The sequence below is a fragment of the Balaenoptera physalus genome, assembly GCF_965194825.1.
Source record: "Balaenoptera physalus genome assembly, chromosome: 1".
Taxonomy (NCBI): domain Eukaryota; kingdom Metazoa; phylum Chordata; class Mammalia; order Artiodactyla; family Balaenopteridae; genus Balaenoptera; species Balaenoptera physalus.
Window position 1 is genome coordinate 117924273 of NC_138882.1, and position 26677 is coordinate 117950949.

Below are 26677 nucleotides of genomic sequence, written 5' to 3' on the forward strand. Positions count from 1 at the left end.
TTTTGTATACAGTGTTACAGAATGTCCTAATCTCATTTTTTTACATGGAGCTGTCCAATTTTCCCAGCACCACTATTTTTTTTTTCCTTCTTGCATCTCCCTCCCTCCCACCCTCCCTATCCCACCCCTCTAGGTGGTCACAAAGCACCGAGCTGATATCCCTGTGCTATGCGGCTGCTTCCCACTAGCTATCTATTTTACATTTGGTAGTGTATATATGTCCATGCCACTCTCTCACTTTGTTCCAGCTTACCCTTCCCCCTCCCCATGTCCTCAAGTCCATTCTCTAGTAGGTCTGCGTCTTTATTCCTGTCTTGCCCCTAAGTTCTTTATGACCATTTTATTTAGATTCCATATATATGTGTTAGCATACAGTATTTGTTTTTCTCTTTCTGACTTACTTCACTCTGTATGACAGACTCTAGGTCCATCCACCTCCCTACAAATAACTCAACTTCGTTTATTTTTATGGCTGAGTAATATTCCATTGTATATATGTGCCACATCTTCTTTATCCATTCATCTGTTGATGGGCACTTAGGTTGCTTCTATGTCCTGGCTATTGTAAATAGAGCTTCAACGAACATTGTGGTACATGACTCTTTTTGAATTATGGTTTTCTCAGGGTATATGCCCAGTAGTGGGATTGCTGAGTCGTATGGTAGTTCTATTTTTAGTTTTTTAAGGCACCTCCATACTGTTTTCCATAATGGCTGTATCAATTTACATCCCCACTAGCAGTGCAAGAGGGTTCCCTTTTCTCCACACCCTCTCCAGCATTTATTGTTTGTAGATTTTTTTGATGCTGGCTATTCTGACTGGTGTGAGATGATATCTCATTGTAGTTTTGATTTGCATTTCTCTAATGATTCATGATGTTGAGCATTCTTTCATGTGTTTGTTGGCAATCTGTATATCTTCTTTGTAGAAATGTCTATTTAGGTCTTCTGCCCATTTTTGGATTGGGTTGTTTGTTTTTTTGATATTGAGCCACATGAGCTGCTTGTAAATTTTGGAGATTAATCCTTTGTCAGTTGCTTCATTCCAGCACCACTATTGAAGAGGTTATCTTTTCTCCATTTTATATTGTAAGAGGGAAGTTTATAGCTATACGTGCCTTCCTCAAGAAACAAGAAAAATCTCAAATACCCTAACCTACTACCTGAGAGAATTAGAAAAAGAAAAACAAAGTCCAAAGTCAGTAGAAAGAAAGAAAAATAAAGATCAGATTGGAAGTAAATAAAATAGAGGTTAAAAAAATAGATAAAATCAATGAAACTTTGATCTGATTTTTTGAAAAGATAAACAAAATTTATAAACTTTTAGCCAGGCTTATCAAGAAAAAAAGAGAGGACCCAAGCAAGTAAAATAAGAAACAAAAAAGGAGAAATAACAACTTATATCACAGAGATACAAACAATCATAAGAGGATACTATGAACAGTTAGATGGCAACAAATTGGACAATCTAGAAGAAGTGCACAAATTTCTAGAGATATACAACCTTCCAAGACTGAGTCAGGAAGAAATAGACAATCTGAACAGACTGATCACTTATAGTGAAATTGAATTTGTAATTAAAAAAAAAAAACAAACTTCCAGCAAAAAAATTCCAGGACCAGATGGCTTCACAGGGGAATTCTACCAAACATATAAAGAAGAGTTAACCTAATTCTCAAATTACTCAAAAAAAAGTATAAAAGAAGGAACACTACAAAACTCATTCTATGAAGCCACTATTACCTTGGTACCCAAACCAGACAAAAACAGTACAAAAAAAAAAAAAGAGAGAAAACTACAGGTCAATATCTCTGATGAATATAGATGCAAAAGTCCTCAGCATCATTCACTTCTTTTAATAGCTAAAGAAAGCCCTGAGAGGTGTTACTGTAAACACCAAAGCTGAGGTTTAAACTTAAGATTGTCTTCAAATGTTATGTTTTTTTGCTCTACTATTTAGCTATATATAGTATAGCAGAAATAGTGAATGAGCTATTGAATGAAGAGTGAGTGCCTAAATCCCTCTCTGCAATATGCTTTCTAGGCTGACTGTAAGAATGGCTCATGGATCTTTGCCTTGACTGTACTTCTGAGCAGCACTGTTGCCCACTACATGAGTACCATCAGCCATCAGCCTCTGAAGCAGCTACAGTATCCTTCCAGGAACTAAACCACCGAGTTTTATTTAGTTAAAGGAAATGATAACTAAGACTGTTTCTCTTCCCTGTGACTCAAAATCAAGATTGGAGATAAGGGGATAGAAAGCCAAAGGGAATGTTCATAAAATTTTTTTCTGGGTGAGACATGGAAACTGTCTTGTAGAGTGCTTCTCTTTCCTTAGATAATATCCTGTCTCTATGGCTGAACTACCAGAGTTAATCAGGGCAAAATCCTTTCCTATACCCCCCAAAGTAGATGATTTCACTGAGTTTTTGAGTTTCTCTCTAGGCTTTGTTTAGACTGTGTGGGATTTCATAATAAAACTGAAGATAAATAAACACCCCATCGCCAAAGATTAATAGCTTGTGGATGTCTTGAAAAAGATTCCAGGTAGCAGAGCATAGCCTGGGTGGTAGAATTTTCAGTAGGATGTGGGATTCAGCATTGATGTCAACTTTCATTTGAGACTGAATGGAGACCCAGGCTAATGATGATTATTGATTGTTGAAAAATGACTAGGAATACTTTTTAATGGGTTATTATTTCCTGAGGAGTTTCAGCGATTAGAGTTTAAGCACACTAAGGAAATTTAACCTCAATATCGGACCATATAATCTTAGACCAATTTGTATGATGAAAAAAGGACAGGTTACCATCAGTGCTATAACTTCCCAAGGCTCACACGCTTGTCTTCCTTAAAAAGTGCTCTGTTAGTTCTATTAACAGAAAAGAAGAAAAGAAGCTAATCAGGTTGGAAGTTGCTAAGCAAAAAATCAAAATGAAAGAAAAGGACTTAAAATTAAAAGCCTATATCACACAGCATATTTTCCTACTGCCTGGGTAGCTACATATTTTGGAGGAATGATATTTATACTTTAAAAAGTCAAGAATAAAACACTGACATACCCTCCAGTCAGATGACCAAACCCTTCATGTTTCTTTCTCATGACATCACCTCTTCCTTCTTACAGCCTGTCCAGTAAATGCCAACTCAGTAGGTTTGGGGCTTCTTCAAATTCCAAAGAAAGGTCTGGCCCTTGACTGGCTCCTCTAAGTCCTTGAGATATCCTGCCTAATAAAAATGTTTTGTATATATATGTGGAGGTGTTGGGCCATACCAGGTAGTTTATGCTGACAATGTAATGTGTGATGGGTGTCTTGTGCTTCACTGCATCAGTTTGATGTCTAAAGGGACTGGAGTCTGAGTAACTAAGATGAGTCTGAGAAAATAAGAGGACTCCATGCCCACTTGACTACCTCCAATTATAATACTGGATGCCAAGGCTTGGGCCAGCTGCCCTGGTTGGCAATATCCCATACATCTTGTCACACATTGTTTCTGGGAGAATTAGATGTTGCCTGTACAACTCCACTGGGAGAGGACAATTAGAAGTCTGTGCCTGGTCTCTCCTGGAATCCATTCTATGCACCTTTTGCTTTTTCTGGTTTTAACTTATAGACTTTCATTCTAACAAACTGTAACTTTGAGCATAATATTTTTCTGAGTTTTTTGTATGTTTCTACTGAATCGTTGAACCAGAGGGTGGTCTTGGAGACTCCTGAGTCCAGTTGACCCTCAAAATGGGATTTTCTAGAATGACTCTGACTCACTGAAACAAGACAAAAGCATGGTTTGGGGAAAGGAAGAAGGAGCGGTGATGAGGATGGCTTACTGCTCCAAATGAATAGGGTCTTAGTCTTCTTGATCCATAATCTTTAAATAGCCATTTAACAGAATTCTTGCTACAGCCATGAAGGACATCTGAAATAGAGCCTTACAATTTGAAAGTATCATATTTGACCTTATACTAAATATGGGATGCTGAAAGATATAAAATTTGCTTCATTTGTTTCTAGGTCTGCCTGTGTCACCCTATCAAGCCCAGAAGAAAATTCTTTCTTTGACCCAACATGGAGCTTGAAAATCAATTTTTCGCACAGGGTCAGCATTTCATTATTTTTTAGATATGGGTGGCCATGTTACCTCAATTGGAATTGAGAATTCATTAGCATCAAACCTACATTTCCTCTCAAAGTGCTCATTTGGACCAGAACACATCTCAGGCCTGACCTATCATCAATGTTTCCTCATTCCCAGTGAGATTGTACTGAGGGAATATTAGAAAGATCCAAACCATGGATACTCTCAATATCTACGTGCAAAAGTATGAAAATATTGGATGACCTCATCAAAGTGTATCCTAAGGTGGTAAAGATGTAGACATGTATGCTTCACTGCTGAATTTGTTAAATGCAAAATCCCAACTCTTGATAATTGTAATTTTCAAAAAATGGACTCTTTCACAAGTTCAGGAAGAACTGCTTAATGAAAGAGTTAAAAAGAAATCTGAGGAGTAAATTAAGAGACAAATCAACTGAAAAAAAGAGATTGAAATAACTAAAAACAATGGAATTTCAGGATTTTCACAGTTTCTTGATGAAGCTGGCAATGGGTTCATTATCGGATTATTGCTGTTGCTATGCTAGTTTGTGTAGGGAAAAAATTCTGAGCCCATAAATGAAATAGATTTTAGAATTCCTGTTAAAGTAATTATAAAATGAAGCTTCTTTTGTTTTAATATTGTAATACTGTGGCTCATTTTTGAAGTACACGTGTCATGCTTTTTTTCATTTATAAAAATTAAAAAAAAAACTAATTTCCATAGAATATTAGTACCTGTTATACAGAAAACATATTGCATGTTGATTGAAATAATTAATTTAAAGGAAAGGGAAATAAGTTAGAAGATATAATGGAAGAAAAACTAAATTTATAATATTGTCAAAACAAATTGAAAACTTTAGAGTAACATTATCAAGAATTATGTGATATTCATTTGAAGAAATGTTAAAATGTTACTGAAGGAAACAAAAATCTGTAAAAATGGATGGAGGGGCTTCCCTGGTAGCGCAGTGGTTGAGAATTTGCTTGCCAATGCAGGGGACACGGGTTCGAGCCCTGGCCTGGGAAGATCCCACATGCCGCGGAGCAACTGGGCCCGTGAGCCACAATTACTGAGCCTGTGCGTCTGGAGCCTGTGCTCCGCAATAAGAGAGGCCACGATAGTGAGAGGCCCGTGGACCGCGATGAAGAGTGGCCCCCACTTGCCACAATTAGAGAAAGCCCGCGCACAGAAACGAAGACCCAACACAGCCATAAATAATAAATAAAAATAAATTTTAAAAATGGATGGAAATAAAAATGTTAATCCTTATAAGTTAATATGATTCAAATAAATATGGCAAAAAGATTCTTTGAAAGAAGAAAAACTTATTTTAAACTAGACATGTAAAATCTAATAGCAAGAATATCCAGTGCAATTCTGAAACAATGATTATACATGAGGAGGATCTCTCTGTAATCACATGATAAAACATTCCAACAATTGGCACACTGGTACTGACACCTGAATATTCAAGCAGCAATCAAACAGACAAAAAGTTTAGAAATAGGCTCAAATTCATACTGAAATTTAGTATTTGATGGAATTTGTGTTTTACATTAATGAAAGAATATAGAATATTCAGTAAATAGTATTTGGATTATAGGTAGCCATATGAAAAAAATATAAAATTGGAGACTCCCTTATACCTTTTACTACAGTGGTTTCCATATGAATCAAGTTGAAAAAGGGAAAAATTGAACAAAGAACTTAGACAAATGGCAAGATGAAAAAAATATTTGCAACTTAGACAAGGAGATAATTTCTTTATGTTATAAGGAGCCCTGCATATATCAGTGAGAAAAAGAACAATGGCTTCACAAAAATAATGAGCAAAAAATAGTAGAAGGAAAAGTGGATGTTTACATTTACTGATAACAAGGAGATGTGCAAATCAAAACTATGAGTTACATGTTTCACTTCTCAGATCATCAAGAAATAACACATTTGTCGAGACATTGGGCTGACAAGGCTTTGGGGAAACAGGAATCTCTCATATTTGTTAGTTACAGTGCAAATTGGTACAATTATTTATCAAAATTTTAAATGGATGAAAACTTTTGACTCAGCAACTCTACATTAGGAATCTGTCTTATAAATATATTTGCCCTCGTGGAAAATGACTTACATCCTAGGCTATTTGTTGCAGCATCGTTGTGATGGCAAAAGATTAAAACAACTCCAAAGTCCATCAGTCAGGTACTTGTAATGTAAGTCATGGGACATATGTATAAAGTAATACTCTACAGGCACTAAAATAAAGAGGGAAATATTATTGTAACTAATATGAGAAAATCTCCAGGATTTAATATAAAGTGAAAAAAAAGATGCAGAAACTGCGTAATTTAAATCATCAGATGGATAAAGTAATAATTTGTTCCACTCCCAATCTGTTGTCGTCATGAAGCTTTGCCTCCTTATTTGCTCACCAGGATAAAATACCTTTTTTGGTCTATGCAACTACATCAAATGCCCAGGTTCTGTCCAAACCGTGGGGGCCAGGACAATCTTTCAGTCCAAGCAGCCTTTCCTATGACCTCTCTTAGTGTAAACAACATAAATATGGCCAGTTGGGCCCTAATGTCTGATAGAGTTTTGGATGTAGTTAGTGCATTTTAAATACTTTAGCAAATAAATGACCAATTGAATTGCAATACCTGCTACATAGAAAATACTCAGAAAATATTACTTGAAATAGCTTTCTTTCTCAAATTGGAAAATATCATCATATATGTGTACTTTTATAATTAAAAATAATTTATATTCATTGAAAATAAATTTGCAAAACACACAAAAATATAAAAATACCCTTCAATCCTTGCAATGACCAAGGTTGTTGACTTTAGTGTGCTTATTCTTCTAGGATTTTATCCTCGCCTTATTGATTTATGTTTCTTTTAATTAGATCTATACTGTACATACCACAAATTAAATGATTTTTATCAACATTTCCAAGTTTATCTGCATGCAATAAATCACTTTGGGTTATCTCGGAAGGGGTTAGATGGGTAGGCAGGAAATTCAGTTCACAAAATTCACATAAACTTTCAGTCATCTCTGAAATGATTTTTGGTTCTCTGTCACAAAGACTTTATTGGGCAGAAGAAAGAGCATCTGATTTCTGAGCACTAGACCGATTTCAAAGTAGCCCTGCTCCACTTACACTTTCATTCTCAGTTATATTAATAGAAAATTGAGTAACAAATTTTGTCCTGAAGTTGACTCAGAAATTTCACATCCACAAGAAGGTGAGGAACAACTTTAGATCTTATGATTTGTAAAATATTAATTAGACAGAAGAAAGTTGGAAAGGGCAAGAGGAGAGATAGGTAAATAGAGTTCTTCCCCAATTTCTTGCAGATGAGCACTGCATTTAGCCACAAATCTATTGACGTACTGGTCATTTTCTCATCTGAGCTTATATTCTTGATAGCTTGGATAAGAATCTGAATTTTAGATCAAGTTTTAAATTGTCCAGATTTTCCACAAAAGGGTCCAAATTCTATTTGCCAACTGTGATATAAAAGAAGTAACAGTTTTTCTTTTCTGTTTTTTGTTTTGTTTTAGCTTTGTTTTTGTGGTACAGCATTTATACCTAAATGTCCTAAGTGGCCTTTTTATTAGTATAAGAACTTCTGCTGTAATTTTTAAAGCTTTAAATGAAAGCATAACATAGAAACAGACAAGTGCTCAGCTCTAAAGTGTACAGTAGGTGAAACACACAAAATTAACCCATTCCTGTGTTGTTACCTAGGCTAATAAAAGGGAGAGTTCCAGAACCCAGAAATTTTCTTATGCTCCTTTCACTTAATAACCCCTCCATTCTGCTCAAAGGTACCCACTCTCCTTACTTTTCTTATCAGAAGCTATGTTTGCCTGTTTGTGAACTTTATGTAAACAGAATCAAACAGTATGTATTCTATTGTGTCCAGTTTGTTTTCCTCAGCGTTATAACTGTGAGGCTAATCCATGTTGTTGGGTTTAACTATACCTTCATTATTTTCATTATTATAAGACATTCCATTGTACAAGTATGGATTGTACACCGATCAATCGGTGTACAATCCATACTTGTACACCAATTTAGCTATTTTACTGGGATGGGCATTTGTGTTACATTCACTTCAGAGCTTTTGTACGAATTGCTGCTATGATCATTCTCTCTCTCTATTTTTTATGCACATGTATCCACATTTCTACTAGATGTGTACTTACGAGTGAAATGGCCAGGTCATAGAGCACTTAAGTTTAACTTAAGAGGATTCCAAATGGTTTTCGTGAGTGTACTTTAAGTCATCTTGAAACAAACATACAATGGTTCCTAAAAGAAAAATAGCCTTTCAGAAGCACTACTAGTCTGAAACAATTTGTGTATATTTAATGATTCTACCTCTTTATAGTGGCAGGTAACAAATATAGTTTATATTCATTTGGATGTGATGTAGCTATGGCAATTAGAAAAATAATGTGTGGCATGAACCTTATTCTAAATAGAAATCTGATTAAACAGGTTGTGTATAATATCCCAAGAAGCAGGAGGAATAAAATGGATGGAAAAGAGAGAAGAGGAAGAGGACAAGACAGAAGAAGGAAAAGAGACAGGAAAAAACGGCATCAAGTATGCTGATTCTGTCAAACTTTGGTGAAAGAAATATACTGGATATATAATCTTATCAAAAATTGGCTACAGCTCTCCTCAGTTACAAGGACTTGATGACTTTCTTGAGGTTTGATCATTTCTCCTAAACTTTGGGAAGGATATTTCCTCGGTAGCTCTGCCACTGTGACCTAACTCCAGGGTGGAGCACCTGAAGTTACACAGAAGCAGCCCATCTGACAACCGGAACCGACTACAACCTGGAACCCTGGACCCTTCAGAGAGCACTCGTACGCCTGAAACTAACATAATATTGTTAATCAATTATACTCCAATATAAAATTAAAAATTAAAAAAATAGATAACCAACAAGGACCTACTGTATAGCATAAGGAACTCTACTCAGTATTCTGTAATAACGTATATGGGAGAAGAATCTGAAAAATAGTGGATTGTGTATAACTGAATCACTTTACTGTACACCTGAAACTAACACAACATTATAAATCAACTATACGTTATTATAAAATAAAAATTAAAATAAAAAAAATAACGAGAGAGAAAGAGAGGGCAGGCAGGATTCCTTGATTCAGTTGGTGAGGAAGGACTCTTTCTTTGGGCTTGGACCAGTGCCCAACCCTCATGCCCACAACATCAGTTGCTGTGTCTCAGTAAGTATAGGGTCACTATCCTTATCCCAATTAAGTTTCAACTCTAGAAACTACCAAGTTTAATTTAAGGCATTTTAAAAATGCTGTCTGTGATATTCTAGCATATACTTTTGAGATATGACCGAATTTTAAGCTGTAAATATGATTCTGTTTTGTGAGATGAGCTCAGGATAACCCAGGTAAAGATTATAGTTCTCTAGCTGCTCTTGCATCTAGGTGTGACCATGTGCACATGGAGGATGAGCAGAAGTATATGTCCCTTACTTGTGGGTCTGGACCAGAGAATTTTGAGCCTGTTCTCCACCAGTCACTCTTGTTCAACTTACTGTCTGGATACCAGATGATGTGGCAGTAGTTAACCTTTGAACTTACAGATGTGTACAATGTCTTAGTGGGTACTGAACAGCAAATGGAAGGAAGCTGAATCTCTGAATGACTCTGTGGAACCTAGAGTAGTGGGACCGTATAGTAATATGTCCTCTAAGCTGTAGTACCAAGCTCCCATCCCTATCTCCAGTGTTCTCACTTTATTCTGTCTTCTTGCCATCAGAAAGAGGGAGCTCAAACATGACTCGGAGCATGCCTAGTAACCTTCAAAGTCTCTACCTGCCTGTGGAATATAGTCCATGAGCCAGTTTTCCAAATTTATTCTCAGTGAGCCTATTACACTGGCTACATGGACCTGGCTGTTTCCCACCATCTAGCCCCTACTTCTGTAATTTGTTCATTCTCTTCCTTTGTTTTAAAATATATTTCTTCCAATTACCTTTTTCAAGCCTGAATCACTGTTTAAGTTCCAACAGACATGATACCTCCTCGGTGAAGCTATCTATAACTGTCCAAATATAATTAACTGTTGCTTTTAAAATGCTTAGAAAATAAGCATTGTACTTATAACATTAGTTTTAACATCCAATCACTTCTTGCTTTATTTTATATTTGCCTCCTTCAAGGTTAAGATTGAATGTAGGTTAGAAACTTATTCTGTTCATCTTTAAATATGCAATAGGGGTGAGCCTCACACTTGTATTACATGTAGCAGTAAAGTGTACCACCAAGTATTGGAGGAAGAAATAGCAAGTATTAAAAAATACCAAGTAAAGAAAATTAATAAAAATTTTTCATAATAAAATTAAAATATGAGGGGAAGAAACTTAATTGACAATAAAACCAGAAAACTGAGAGAAATTATGTATAGCATTTGCCAACATTAAAAAATTTGTTGAACTGCTGAACAATCATCAAAGGGAAGACACTGGAACTCACCACAAAAGAGACCCCACATCCAAAGACAAAGGAGAAGCCACAATGAGACAGTAGGAGGGGTGCAATCACAATAAGATCAACTCCCATAACTGCTGGGTGGGTGACCCACAAACTGGAGAACACTTATACCACAGAAGTCCACCCACTGGAGTGAAGGTTCTGAGCCCCACGTCAGGCTTCCCAACCTGGGGGTCCGGCAACGGGAGGAGGAATTCCTAGAGAATCAGACTTTGAAGGCTAGGGGGATTTCACTGCAGTACTTCAACAGGACTGGGGGGAAAAGAGACTCCACTCTTGGAGGGCACACACAAAGTAGTGTGTGCATCGGGACCCAGGGGAAGGAGCAGTGACCCCATAGGAGACTGAACAAGACCTACCTGTTGGTGTTGGAGGGTCTCCTGCACAGGTGGGTGGGGGGGGTGGTGGCTCACTGTGAGGACAAGGACACTGGCAGCAGAATTTCTGGGAAGTACTCCTTGGTGCGAGCCTTCACAGAGTCTGCCATTAGCCCCACCAAACAGCTGGGTAGGCTCAAGTGTTGGGTCACCTCAGGCCAAACAACCACCAGGGAGGGAACCCATCCCAACCCACCACCAGACAAATGGATTAAAGTTTCACTGAGCTCTGCCCACCAGAGCAACACCCAGCTCTAACCACCACCAGTCCCTCCCATCAGGAAACTTGCACAAGCCTCTTAGATAGCTTCATTCACCAGACGGCAGACATCAGAGCAAGAAGAACTACAATCCTGCAGCCTGTGGAACAAAAACCACATTCACAGAAAAATAGACAAGGTGAAAAGGCAGAAGGCTATGTACCAGATGAAGGAACAAGATAAAACCCCAGAAAAATAGCTAAAGGAAGTGGAGATAGGAAACCTTCCAGAAAAAGAATTCAGAATAATGATAGTGAAGATGATCCAGGACCTCGGAAAAAGAATAGAGGCAAAGATCGAGAAGATGTAAGAAATGTTTAACAAATACCTAAAAGAATTAAAGAACAAACAAACAGGGATGAACAATGCAATAACTGAAATGAAAAATACACTAGAAGGAATCAATAGCAGAATAACTGAGGCAGAAGAACGGATAAGTGTCCTGGAAGACAGAATGGTGGAATTCACTGCTGCAGAACAGAATAAAGAAAAAAGAATGAAAAGAAATGAAGACAGCCTAAGAGACCTCTGGGACAACATTATACACAACAACATTCGCATTATAGGGGTCCCAGAAGGAGAGGAGAGAGAGAGAAAGGACCCGAGAAAATATTTGAAGAGATCATAGTGGAAAACTTCCCTAACATGGGAAAGGAAATAGCCACCCAAATCCAGGAAGCGCAGAGAGTACCAGGCAGGATAAAACCAAGGAGAAACACATGGAGACACATAGTAATCAAATTGACAAAAAGTAAAGACAAAGAAAAATTATTGAAAGCAACAAGGGAAAAACGACAAATAACATACAAGGGAACACCCATAAGGTTAAAAGCTCATTTCTCAGGAGAAACTCTACAAGCCAGAAGGGAATGGTATGATATATTTAAAGTGATGAAAGGGAAGAACCTACAACCAAGATAACTCTACCCGGCAAGGATCTCATTCAGATTCAACGGAGAAATAAAAAGCTTTACAGACAAGCAAAAGCTAAGAGAATTAAGCAGCAGCAAACCAGCTCTACAACAAATGCTAAAGGAACTTCTCTAAGTGGGAAACACAAGAGAAGAAAAGGACCTATGAAAACAAAGCCATAACAATTAACAAAATGGTAATAAGAACATACATATCGATAATCACCTTGCATGTAAATGGATTAAATGCTCCAACCAAAAGACACAGGCTCACTGAATGGATACAAAAACAAGACCCATATATATGCTGTCTACAAGAGACTCACTTCAGATCTAGGGACACATACAGACTGAAAGTGAGGGGATAGAAAAAGATATTCCATGCAAATGGAAATCAAAAGAAAGTTGGAGTAGCAATACTCATATCAGATAAAATAGATTTAAAATAAAGACTGTTAAAAGAGACAAGAAAGGACACTACATAATGATTAAGGATTCATTCCAAAAATAAGATAATAACAGTTATAAATATATATGCACCCAACATAGGAGCATTTCAAACACAAGGCAAATGCTAACATCTATAAAATAAAAAATCGACAGTAGCACAATAATAGTGGGGGACTTTAACACCCCACTTTCACCAATGGACAGATCAGACAGACAGAAAATTAATAAGGAAATGCAAGCTTTAAATGACACAATAGACCAGATAGACTTAATTGATATTTATAGCACATTCCATACAAAAACAGCAGGTTACACTTTCTTCTCAAGTGCCTACAGAACATTCTCCAGGATAGATCACATCTTGGGTCACAAATCAAGCCTCAGTAAATTTAAGAAAATTGAAATCATATCAAGCATCTTTTCTGACCACAATGCTATGCGATTAGAAATAAATTACAGGGGAAAAAAAATGTAAAAGTCACAAACAGATGGAGGTTAAACAATACATTACTAAATAACCAAGAGATCACTAAAGAACTCAAAGAGGAAATCAAAAAAATTCCTAGAGACTAGTGACAATGAAAAAATGACAATCCAATACTTACGGGATGCAGCAAAAGCAGTTCTAAGAAGGAAGTTTATAGCAATACAATCCTACCTCGAGAAACAAGAAAAATCTCAAATAAACAATCTAACCTGACACCTAAAGGAACTAGAGAAAGAAGAACAAACAAAACCCAAAGTTAGCAGAAGGAAAGAAATCATTAAGATCAGAGCGGAAATAAATGACATAGAAACAAAGAAAACAATAGCAAAGATCAATAAAAGGAACACATGGTTGTTTGAGTAGATAAACAAAATTGATAAACCATTAGCCAGACTCATCAAGAAAAAGAGAGAGAGGACTAATATCAATAAAATTAGAAATGAAAAAGGAGAAGATACAACAGACACCGCAGAAATACAAAGCATCCTAAGAGACCACTACAAGCAACTCTATGCCAATAAAATGGACAACCTGGAAGAAATGGACAAATTCGTAGAAAAGTATAACCTCCTAAGATTGAACCAGGAAGAAATAGAAAATATGAACAGACTAATCACAAGTAATGAAATTGAAACTGTGATTAAAAATCTTCCAACAGGAGTCCTCGGGAAGATGGCGGAAGAGTAAGACGCGGAGATCACCTTCCTTCCCACAGATACAGTAGAAATACATCTACACGTGGAACTGCTCCTACAGAACACCCACTGAACGCTGGCAGAAAACGTCCGACCTCCAAAAAGGCAAGAAACTCCCCCCGTACTTGGGTAGGGCAAAAGAAAAAAGAAATAACAGAGACAAAAGAATAGGGACGGCACCTGCACTAGTGGGAGGGAGCCGTGAAGGAGGAAAGATTTCCACGCACTAGGAAGCCCCTTCGAGGGCGGAGACTGCGGGTGGCGGAAGGGGGAAGCTTCGGAGCCACGGAGGAGAGCGCAGCCACAGGGGTGCGGAGGGCAAAGCGGAGAGGTTCCCGCACGGAGGCTCGGCGCCGAGCAGCACTCTCCAGCCCGAGAGGCTTGTCTGCTCACCCGCCGGGGCGGGCGGGGCTGGGAGCTGAGGCTCGGGCTTCGGTCGGATCGCAGGGAGAGGACTGGGGTTGGCGGTGTGAACACAGCCTGAAGGCGTTAGTGCACCACAGCTAGCCAAGAGGGAGTCCGGGAAAAAGTCTGCAGCTGCCGAAGAGGCAAGAGACTTTTTCTTCCCTCTTTGTTTCCTGGTGCGCGAGGAGAGGGGATTCAGAGCGCTGCCTAAACGAACTTCAGAGACGGGCGCGAGCCGCAGCTACCAACGCGGATCCCACAGCAACAGGGGCGCAGAGGGAAAAACGGAGAGATTCCCGCACAGAGGCTCGGCGCCGAGCAGCACTCTCCAGCCCGAGAGGCTTGTCTGCTCCCCCGCCGGGGCGGGCGGGGCTGGGAGCTGAGGCTCGGGTTTCGGTTTCGGTTGGATCGCAGGGAGAGGACTGGGGCTGGCGGCGTGAACACAGCCTGAAGGGATTAGCGCACAACAGCGGGCTGGGAGGGAGACCGGGAAAAAGTCTGCAGCTGCCGAAGAGGCAAGGGACTTTTTCTTGCCTCTTTGTTTCGCGGCGCGCAAGGAGAGGGGATTCAGAGCGCCGCCTAAACGAACTCCAGAGAAGGGCGCGAGCCGCGGCGATCACCGCAGACCCCACAGCAACAGGGGCGCAGAGGAAAAAAACGGAGAGACTCCCGCACAGAGGCTCGGCGCGGAGCAGCACTCACCAGCCCGAGAGGCTGGTCTGCTCGGCGGGCGGGGCTGGGAGCTGAGGCTCGGGTTTCGGTTTCGGTTGGATCGCAGGGAGAGGACTGGGGCTGGCGGCGTGAACACAGCCTGAAGGGGCTAGCGCGCCACAGCTGGCTGGTAGGGAGTCCGGGAAAAAGTCTGCAGCTGCCGAAGAGGCAAGAGACTTTTTCTTGCCTCTTTGTTTCACGGCGCGCAAGGAGAGGGGATTCAGAGTGCCGCCTAAACGAACTCCAGAGAAAGGCGTGAGCCGCGGCGATCAGCACGGACCCCAGAGACGGGCGTGAGACGCTGGGGCTGCTGCTGCCGCCTCCAAAAAGCCTGTGTGTGAGCACAAGTCACTCTCCACATCGCCCCTCCCGGGAGCCTGTGCAGCCCGCCACTGCCAGGGTCCCGTGATCCGGGGACAAGTTCCCCGGGAGAACGCACTGCCCGCCTCAGGCTGGTGCAACGTCACGCCGGCCTCGGCCGCCGCAGGCTCACCCCGCCTCCTCTGTACACCTCCCTCCCCGCGGCCTGAGGGAGCCAGAGCCCCCGAAGCAGCTGCTCCTTTAACCCCGTCCTGTCTGTGCGGGGAATAGACGCCCTCAGGCGACCTACACGCAGAGGCGGGTCCAAATCCAAAGCTGAACCCCAGGAACTGTGCGAACAGGGAAGATAAGGGGAAATCTCTCCCAGCAACCTTAGAAGCAGCGGATTAAAACTCCACAAACAACTTGATGTGCCTGCATCTGGTGAATACCTGAATAGACAACGAATCATCCCAAATTCAGGAGGTGGACTTTGGGAGCAGGATATATTAATTTTTCCCCTTTTCCTTTATTTGTGAGTGTATATGTATATGCTTCTGGGTGCGATTTTGTCTGTATAGCTTTGCGTTACAATAGCTTTATTTTACTTCACTATATTATAGCCTCTTTCTTTCTTTCTTTCTTTCTTTCTATTTTTTCTCCCTTTTACTCTGAGCCGTGTGGACGAAAGGCTCTTGGTGCTCCAGCCAGGCATCAGGGCCGTGCCTCTGAGGTGGGAGAGCCAACTTCAGGACACTGGTCCACAAGAGACCTCCCAGCTTCACGTAATACCAAACGGCAAAAATCTCTCAGAGATCTCCATCTCAACATCAAGACCCAGCTTCACTCAACGACCAACAAGCTACAGTGCTGGACACCATATGCCAAACAACTAGCAAGACAGGAACACAGCCCCATCCATTAGCAGAGAGGCTGCCTAAAATCATAATAAGGCCACAGACACCCCAAAATACACCACCAGACGTGGACGTGCCCACCAGAAAGACAAGAGCCAACCTCATCCACCAGAGCTCAGGCACTAGTTCCCTCCACCAGGAAGCCTACACAACCCACTGAACCAACCTTAGCCACTGGGGACAGATACCAAAAACAACAGGAACTACGAACCTGCAGCCTGTGAAAAGGAGACCCCAAACACAGTAAGATAAGCAAAATGAGACGACAGAAAAACACACAGCAGATGAAGGAGCAGGGTCAGAACATACCAGACTTAACAAATGAAGAGGAAATAGGTAGTCTACCTGAAAAAGAATTCAGAATAATGATAGTAAGGATGATCCAAAATCTTGGAAATAGAATAGACAAAATGCAAGAAACATTTAACAAGGACGTAGAAGAACTAAAGAGGAACCAAGCAATGATGAAAACCACAATAAATGAAATTAAAAATACTCTAGATGGGATCAATAGCAGAATAACTGAGGCAGAAGAAAGGATAAGTGACCTGGAAGATAAAATGGTGGAAATAACTACTGCAGAGCAGGATAAAGAAAAAAGAATGAAAAGAACTGAGGACAGTCTCAGAGACCTCTGGGACAACATTAAACGTGCCAACATTCGAATTATAGGGGTCCCAGAAGAAGAAGAGAAAAAGAAAGGGACTGAGAAGATATTTGAAGAGATTATAGTTGAAAACTTCCCTAATATGGGAAAGGAAATAGTTAATCAAGTCCTGGAAGCACAGAGAGTCCCATACAGGATAAACCCAAGGAGAAACACACCAAGACACATATTAATCAAACTGTCAAAAATTAAATATAAGGAAAACATATTAAAGGCAGCAAGGGAAAAAAAACAAATAACACACAAGGGAATCCCCATAAGGTTAACATCTGATCTTTCAGCAGAAACTCTGCAAGCCAGAAGGGAGTGGCAGGATATACTTAAAGTGATGAAGGAGAAAAACCTGCAACCAAGATTACACTACCCAGCAAGGATCTCATTCAGATTCGATGGAGAAATTAAAACCTTTACAGACAAGCAAAAGCTGAGAGAGTTCAGCACCACCAAACCAGCTTTACAACAAATGCTAAAGGAACTTCTCTAGGCAAGAAACACAAGAGAAGGAAAACACCTACAATAACAAACCCAAAACATTTAAGAAAATGGGAATAGGAACATACATATCGATAATTACCTTGAATGTAAATGGATTAAATGCTCCCACCAAAAGACACAGGCTGGCTGAATGGATACAAAAACAAGACCCATATATATGCTGTCTACAAGAGACCCACTTCAGACCTAGAGACACATATAGACTGAAAGTGAGGGGATGGAAAAAGATATTCCATGCAAATGGAAATCAAAAGAAAGCTGGAGTAGCAATTCTCATATCAGACAAAATAGACTTTAAAATAAAGACTATTACAAGAGACAAAGAAGGACACTATATAATGATCAAGGGATCGATACAAGAGGAAGGTATAACAATTGTAAATATTTATGCACCCAACATAGGAGCACCTCAATACATAAGGCAAATACTAACAGCCATAAAAGGGGAAATCGACAGCAACACAATCATAGTAGGGGACTTTAACACCCCACTCTCACCAATGGACAGATCATCCAAACTGAAAATAAATAAGGAAACACAAGCTTTAAATGATACATTAAACAAGATAGACTTAATTGATATTTATAGGACATTCCATCCAAAAACAACAGAATACACATTTTTCTCAAGTGCTCATGGAACATTCTCCAGGATAGATCATATCTTGGGTCACAAATCAAGCCTTGGTAAATTTAAGAAAATTGAAATCGTATCAAGTATCTTTTCCGACCACAACGCTATGAGACTAGATATCAATTACAGGAAAAGACCTGTAAAAAATACAAACACATGGAGGCTACACAATACATTACTTAATAACGAAGTGATCACTGAAGAAATCAAAGGGGAAATCAAAAAATACCTAGAAACAAATGACAACGGAGATACGACGACCCAAAACCTATGGGACGCAGCAAAAGCAGTGCTAAGAGGGAAGTTTATAGCAATACAAGCCTACCTCAAGAAACAGGAAACATCTCGAATAAACAACCTAACCTTGCACCTAAAGCAATTAGAGAAAGAAGAACAAAAAAACCCCAAAGCCAGCAGAAGGAAAGAAATTATAAAGATCAGGTCAGAAATAAATGAAAAAGAAATGAAGGAAACAATAGCAAAAATCAATGAAACTAAAAGCTGGTTCTTTGAGAAGATAAACAAAATTGATAAACCATTAGCCAGACTCATCAAGAGAAAAAGGGAGAAGACTCAGATCAATAGAATTAGAAATGAAAAAGGAGAAGTAACCACTGACACTGCAGAAATACAAAAGATCATGAGAGATTACTACAAGCAACTCTATGCCAATAAAATGGACAACCTGGAAGAAATGGACAGATTCTTAGAAAGGCACAAACTGCCGAGACTGAACCAGGAAGAAATAGAAAATATGAACAGACCAATCACAAGCACTGAAATTGAAACTGTGATTAAAAACCTTCCAACAAACAAAAGCCCAGGACCAGATGGCTTCACAGGTGAATTCTATCAAACATTTAGAGAAGAGCTAACACCTATCCTTCTCAAACTCTTCCAAAATATTGCAGAGGGAGGAACACTCCCAAACTCATTCTACGAGGCCACCATCACCCTGATACCAAAACCAGACAAAGATGTCACAAAGAAAGAAAACTACAGGCCAATATCACTGATGAACATAGATGCAAAAATCCTCAACAAAATACTAGCAAACAGAATCCAACAGCACATTAAAAGGATCATACACCATGATCAAGTGGGGTTTATCCCAGGAATGCAAGGATTCTTCAATATACGCAAATCAATCAATGTGATACATCATATTAACAAACTGAAGGAGAAAAACCATATGATCATCTCAATAGATGCAGAGAAAGCTTTCGACAAAATTCAACACCCATTTATGATAAAAGCCCTGCAGAAAGTAGGCATAGAGGGAACTTTCCTCAACATAATAAAGGCCATATATGACAAACCCACAGCCAACATTGTCCTCAATGGTGAAAAACTGAAACCATTTCCACTAAGATCAGGAACAAGACAAGGTTGCCCACTCTCACCACTATTATTCAACATAGTTTTGGAAGTGTTAGCCACAGCAATCAGAGAAGACAAAGAAATAAAAGGAATCCAAATCGGAAAAGAAGAAGTAAAGCTGTCACTATTTGCAGATGACATGATACTATACATAGAGAATCCTAAAGATGCTACCAGAAAACTCCTAGAACTAATCAATGAATTTGGTAAAGTAGCAGGATACAAAATTAATGCACAGAAATCTCTTGCATTTCTATACACTAATGACGAAAAATCTGAAAGTGAAATTAAGAAAACACTCCCATTTACCATTGCAACAAAAAGAATAAAATATCTAGGAATAAACCTACCTAAGGAGACAAAAGACCTGTATGCAGAAAATTATAAGACACTGATGAAAGAAATTAAAGATGATACAAATAGATGGAGAGATATACCATGTTCCTGGATTGGAAGAATCAACATTGTGAAAATGACTCTACTACCCAAAGCAATCTACAGATTCAATGCAATCCCTATCAAACTACCACTGGCATTTTTCACAGAACTAGAACAAAAAATTTCACAATTTGTATGGAAACACAAAAGACCCCGAATAGCCAAAGCAATCTTGAGAACGAAAAATGGAGCTGGGGGAATCAGGCTCCCTGACTTCAGACTATATTACAAAGCTTCAGTAATCAAGACAGTTTGGTACTGGCACAAAAACAGAAATATAGATCAATGGAACAGGATAGAAAGCCCAGAGATAAACCCACACACATATGGGCACCTTATTTTTGATAAAGGAGGCAAGCATATACAGTGGAGAAAAGACAGCCTCTTCAATAAGTGGTGCTGGGAAAATTGGACAGGTACATGTAAAAGTATGAAAATAGAACACTCCCTGACACCATGCACAAAAATAAACTCAAAATGGATTAAAGACCTAAGTGTAAGGGCAGACACTATCAAACTCTTAGAGGAAAACATAGGCAGAACACTCTATGACATACATCACAGCAAGATTCTTTTTGACCCAGCTCCCAGAGAAATGGAAATAAGAACACAAATAAACAAATGGGACCTAATGAAACTTAAAAGCTTTTGCACAGCAAAGGAAACCATAAACAAGACCAAAAGACAACCATCAGAATGGGAGAAAATATTTGCAAATGAAGCAACTGACAAAGGATTAATCTCCAAGATTTACAAGCAGCTCATGCAGCTCAATAACAAAAAAACGAACAACCCAATCCAAAAATGGGCCGAAGACCTAAATAGACATTTCTCCAAAGAAGATATACAGATGGCCTACAGACACATGAAAGAATGCTCAACATCATTAATAATTAGAGAAATGCAAATCAAAACTACAATGAGATATCATCTCACACCGGTCAGAATGGCCATCATCAAAAAATCTAGAAACAATAAATGCTGGAGAGGGTGTGGAGGAAAGGGAACACTCTTGCACTGTTGGTGGGAATGTAAATTGATACAGCCACTATGGAGAACAGTATGGAGGTTCCTTAAAAAACTACAAATAGAACTACCATACGACCCAGCAATCCCACTACTGGGCATATACCCTGAGAAAACCATAGGTCAAAAAGAGTCATGTACCAAAATGTTCATTGCAGCTCTATTTACAATAGCCAGGACATGGAAGCAATCTAAATGTCCATCGACAGATGAATGGATAAAGAAGATGTGGCACATATATACAATGGAATATTACTCAGCCATAAAAAGAAATGAAATGGAGGTATTTGTAATGAGGTGGATGGAGTTAGAGTCTGTCATACAGAGTGAAGTAAGTCAGAAAGAGAAAAACAAATACAGTATGCTAACACATATATACGGAATCTAAGGGGAAAAAAAAAAAAAAAAAAAAAAAAAAAAAGGCCATGAAGAACCTAGTGGCAAGACGGGAATAAAGACACAGACCTACTAGAGAATGGACTTGAGGATATGGGGAGGGGGTGGGGTGAGATATGACAGGGTAAGAGAGTGTCATGGACATATATACACTACCAAATGTAAAATAGATAACTAGTGGGAAGCAGCCGCATAGCACAGGGAGATCAGCTCGGTGCTTTGTGACCATCTAGAGGGATGGGATGGGGAGGGTGGGAGGGAGGGAGATGCAAGAGGGAAGAGAAATGGGAACATATTGTTTATGTATAACTGATTCACTTTGTTATAAAGCAGAAGCTAACACACCATTGTAAGGCAATTATACTTCAATAAAGATGTTAAAAAAAAAAAAAAAAAAAAAAAAAAAAAAAAAATCTTCCAACAAACAAAAGTCCAGGATCAGATGCCTTCACAGGTGAATTCTATCAAACATTTAGAGAAGAGCTAACATCGATCCTTCTCAAACTCTTCCAAAATATTGCAGAGGAAGGAACACTCCCAAACTCATTCTATGAGGCCACCATCACCCTGATACCAAAACAAGACAGAGATACTACAAAAAAAGAAAATTACAGACCAATATCATTGAAGAAAATAGATGCAAAAATCCTCAACAAAATACCAGCAAACAGAATCCAACAACACATTAAAAGGATCATACACCATGATCAAGTGGGAATTATCCCAGGGATGCAAGGATTCTTCAGTATAAGCAATTCAAACAATGTGATACACCATATTAACAAATTGAAGAATAAAAACCATATGATCATCTCAGTAGATGCAGAAAAAGCTTTTGACAAAATTCAACACCCGCTTATGATAAAAACTCTCCAGAAAGTGGGCATAGAGGGAACCTACCTCAACATAATAAAGGCCATATATGACAAACCCACAGCAAACATCATTCTCAATGGTGAAAAACTGAAAGCATTTCCTTTAAGATCAGGAACAAGACAAGGATGTCCACTCTCACCACTATTATTTGACATAGTTTTGGAAGTCCTAGCCATGGCAATCAGAGAAGAAAAAGAAATAAAAGGAATACAAATTGGAAAAGAAGAAGTAAAACTGTCACTGTTTGCAGATGACATGATACTATACATAGAAAATCCTAAAGATGCCACCAGAGAACTACAAGAGCTAATCAATGAATTTGGTAAAGTTGCAGGAAACAAAATTAATGCACAGAAATCTCTTGCATTCCTATACACTAATGATGAAAAATCTGAAAGAGAAATTAAGCAAACACTTCCATTTACCATTGCAACAAAAAGAATAAAATCCCTAGGAACAAACCTATCTAGGGAGACAAAAGACTTGTATGCAGAAAACTATAAGACATTGATGAAAGAAATTAAAGATGATACAAACAGATGGAGAGATATACCATGTTCTTGGATTGGAAGAATCAACATTGTGAAAATGACTATATTACCCAAAGGAATCTACAGATTCAATGTAATCCCTATCAAATTACCAATGGCATTTTTTACAGAACTAGAACGTACAAATCTTAAAATTTGTCTGGAGACACAAAACACCTCAAATAGCCAAAGCAGTCTTGAGGGAAAAATACAGAGCTGGAGGAATGAGACTTCCTGACTTCAGACAATACTACAAAGCTACAGTAATCAAAACAATATGGTACTGGCACAGAAACAGAAATATAGATCAATGGAACAGGATAGAAAGCCCAGAGATAAACCCACACACCTATGGTCAACTAATCTATGACAAAGGAGGCAAGGATATACAATGGAGAAAAGACAGTCTCTTCAATAAGTGGTGCTGGGAAAATTGGACAGCTATATGTAAAAGAATGAAATTAGAACACTCTCTAACACCATACACAAAGATAATCTCAAAATGGATTAGAGACCTAAATGTAAGACTGGACACTATGAAACTCTTACCGGAAAACATAGGAAGAACACTCTGTGACATAAATCACTGCAAGATATTTTTTGATCCACCTCCTAGAGTAATGGAAATAAAAACAAAAATTAACAAATGGGACCTAATGAGACTTAAAAGCTTTTTCAAGCAAAGGAAACTACAAACAAGACGAAAAGACAACCCTCAGAATGAGAGAAAATATTTGCAAGTGAGTCAACGGACAAAGGATTAATCTCCAAAATTTACAAGCAGCTCATGCAGCTCAATATTAAAACAAACAAACAATAAAAAAAACCAAACAAATGAAAAAAACAAATCAAAAATTGACAGAAGACCTAAATAGACATTTCTCCAAAGAAGACATACAGATGGCCAAGAAGCACATGAAAAGCTGCTCAACATCACTAATTATTAGAGAAATGCAAATCAAAACTACAATGAGATATCACCTCACACCAGTTAGAATGGGCATCATCAGAAAATCTATAAACAATAAATGCTGGAGAGGGTGTGGAGAAAAGGAAACCCTGTTGCACTGTTTGTGGGAATGTAAATTGATACAGCCAGTATGGAGAACAGTATGGAGGTTCCTTAAAAAACTAAAAATAGAATTACCATATGACTCAGCAATCCCACTACTGGGCATATACCCAGAGAAAACCATAATTCAAAAAGACACATGCACGTCAATGTTCATTGCAGCACTATTTACAATAGCCAGGTCATGGAAGCAACCTAAATGCCCATTGACAGATGAATGGATAAAGAAGATGTGGTACATTTATACAATGGAATATTACTCAGCCATAAAACAGAACGAAATTGGGTCATTTGTAGCGACGTGAATGGATCTAGAGACTGTCATACAGAGTGAAGTAAGTCAGAAAGAGAAAAACAAATATCGTATATTAACTCATATATGTGGAACCTAGAAAAATGGTACAGATGAACCAGTTTGCAGGGCAGAAATAGAGACACAGATGTAGAGAACAAACATATGGACACCAAGTGGGGAAAGTGGTGGTGGGGGGGTGCTGGTGGTGTGATGAATTGGGAGGTTAGGATTGACATATATACAGTAATATGTATAAAATGAATAACTAATAAGAACCTGCTGTATAAAAAAATAAATAAAATAAAATTTTAAAAATTAAAAAAATTTGTTGATGATTATGATTTCTTTACTAATTTTGAGTAAACATTCTCTTGTGAATTTGTACCTTTATATTATTTTATTTGAAATACTCAAGACATATAACCTCCAGACCTCCATAATCCCCCATAGGTCCACCACAAAAATATAAATGCAAGAGTATGTTACAAAATAGTAGTGATTATTTCTGGGCATAAAATTAGGAGTTTCATATATATACTTTTTTTTTTTTAACATCTTTATTGGAGTATAATTGCTTTACGATGGTGTGTTAGTTTCTGTTTTATAACAAAGTGAATCAGCTATACATATACATATATCCCCATATATCCTCCCTTTTGCGTCTCCCTCCCACCCTATAAAACTGTTAGAGGAAAACATAGGCAGAACACTCTATGACATAAATCACAAGATCCTTTTTGACCCACGAGAAATGGAAATAAAAACAAAAATAAACAAATGGGACCTAATGAAACTTAAAAGCTTTTGCCCAGCAAAGGAAACCATAAACAAGACGAAAAGACAACCCTCAGAATGGGAGAAAATATTTGCAAATGAAGCAACTGACAAAGGATTAATCTCCAAAACTTACAAGCAGCTCATGCAGCTCAATCTTCAAGAAACAAACAACCCAATCCAAAAATGGGCAGAAGACCTAAATAGACATTTCTACAAAGAAGATACACAGATTGCCAACAAACACATGAAAGGATGCTCAACATCACTAATCATTAGAGAAATGCAAGTCAAAACTACAATGAGGTATCACCTCATACCAGCCAGAATGGCCATCATCAAAAAATCTACAAACAATAAATGCTGGAGAGGGCGTGGAGAAAAGGGAACCCTCTTGCACTGTTGGTGGGAATGTTAATTGATACAGCCACTATGGAGAACAGTATGGAGGTTCCTTAAAAAACTAAAAATAGAACTACCATACGACCCAGCAATCCCACTACTGGGCAAATACCCTGAGAAAACCATCATTCAAAAAGAGACATGTGCCACAGTGTTCATTGCAGCTCTATTTACAATAGCCAGGACATGGAAGCACACACTTATTGTTAATGAAAAGGTACTTATGTTAACAACAAGAGTACCTTAAAAATATAGAGAGAAACGAAAAGAGATTCAAAGCAAAAAATTGAAACCAAAAAAATCCTGATTGCCTCCCACCAGAAGTACCCCTGAGAGACAGGCTGCTGAACGATCTCGGCCCGCTGCTACTTTGCTCACATTCACACCTTCTGCTCTGTCCCCACTGTGGTGTCAAGGACACCTAAGCCAGCAGTGGAGGAGGGGCTGGCCTGGATTTCGCCCGCACTCTGGGGTCTCTCGCCTCGGTTAAGAAAGATAAAAACCTGTAACAATTAAACCCAGGAGAAGCGCGTGTCCTTTCGATTTCGTTTCTTATAAACCTCACCCATAACAGGATGGCTATAATAACTTGCTTGCTTTTCAGCTTCTAAAGAGAAGAGTTTGTTTCCGGAGGAACCAGATGCAAGGGGAACCCCAGCGTAGAGCCAGAGCAGCTGAGAACTTGTCCCCCGGCTGCAGCGCCTGCGCCAAGTAAGCTTGCTTCGAAACTTTACCTTCCAAGCACATTTCCGTTAAATAACAAAAATAAATCCCCCAGCCCAGACCCCACACTGCAGGAGGGAAGGCTGCTGACTGCGGGACCGAGGGTGTGTGTGGCAAGCAGGGTGCTTTGCTGGCGCAGCTCAGCGTCTTTGTTTGGATGCGGGGCGACCGTGAGTTGTGTCCCTGTGATGCTCTGCTCCTCCTAAAGCAGCCTCGCAGGGCTGAAGCGAAGAGGCCTGCTTGGGTGAAGGAGGAGTGCATCTGATGTCATCCACAGAAAGGGAGCTGACGTCCTTTCTAGGACTCAGGGACCAAACCCCTGTTCCCTCGCAGAGGCGCTGTGTGGAGTTGCTCCCTTCTGTCCCCTCCTTCCCTCCTCAGACACATCCTGATTGCGCCCCTCTGGGTATTGGAAAAACAGAAATGATGATCCTTGACATACAAATTAAATACTTTTTAAAACTCTTTCTTATATTAACCATATTAATATTACAGAGATTCTACAAAGCTGTATTTATATGAAATAATTCATTCTCACTCTTTCTAATCAACTCAGAAAATAATTATAAGGTCTAAGCCTGTATTTTTATGCTTTGTTGTTTCCAAATTATAGCCCCTACCAAACAAACAGTTTCAGTTTTTTGCTTTGTTTCTGCAAAGCTGTATTTATATGAAATAATTCATTCTCACTCTTTCCAATCAACTCTTAAAAATGACTGTAAGGCCTACTTTTATCCTTCGTTGTTTCCAAATATGTGGTCCCTACAAAAACAAAACAAAACAAAAAAAGAAAACCATAAAT

At 39.0% G+C, this 26677-nt stretch overlaps 1 protein-coding gene across 2 annotated transcripts in view; it reads left to right on the top strand.

Moving 5' to 3' along the window:
- Positions 1 to 20241: 20241 nt before the first annotated feature.
- Positions 20242 to 26677, top strand: part of LOC309636389 (guanylate-binding protein 6-like) — a 28881-nt gene continuing 22445 nt past the window's right edge. For both annotated transcript variants that reach the window (XR_014250010.1, XR_014250011.1), the window contains exon 1: positions 20242 to 25863. The gene's annotated coding sequence lies outside the window, so the exon portion shown is untranslated. The remainder of the gene's footprint in view (positions 25864 to 26677) is intronic.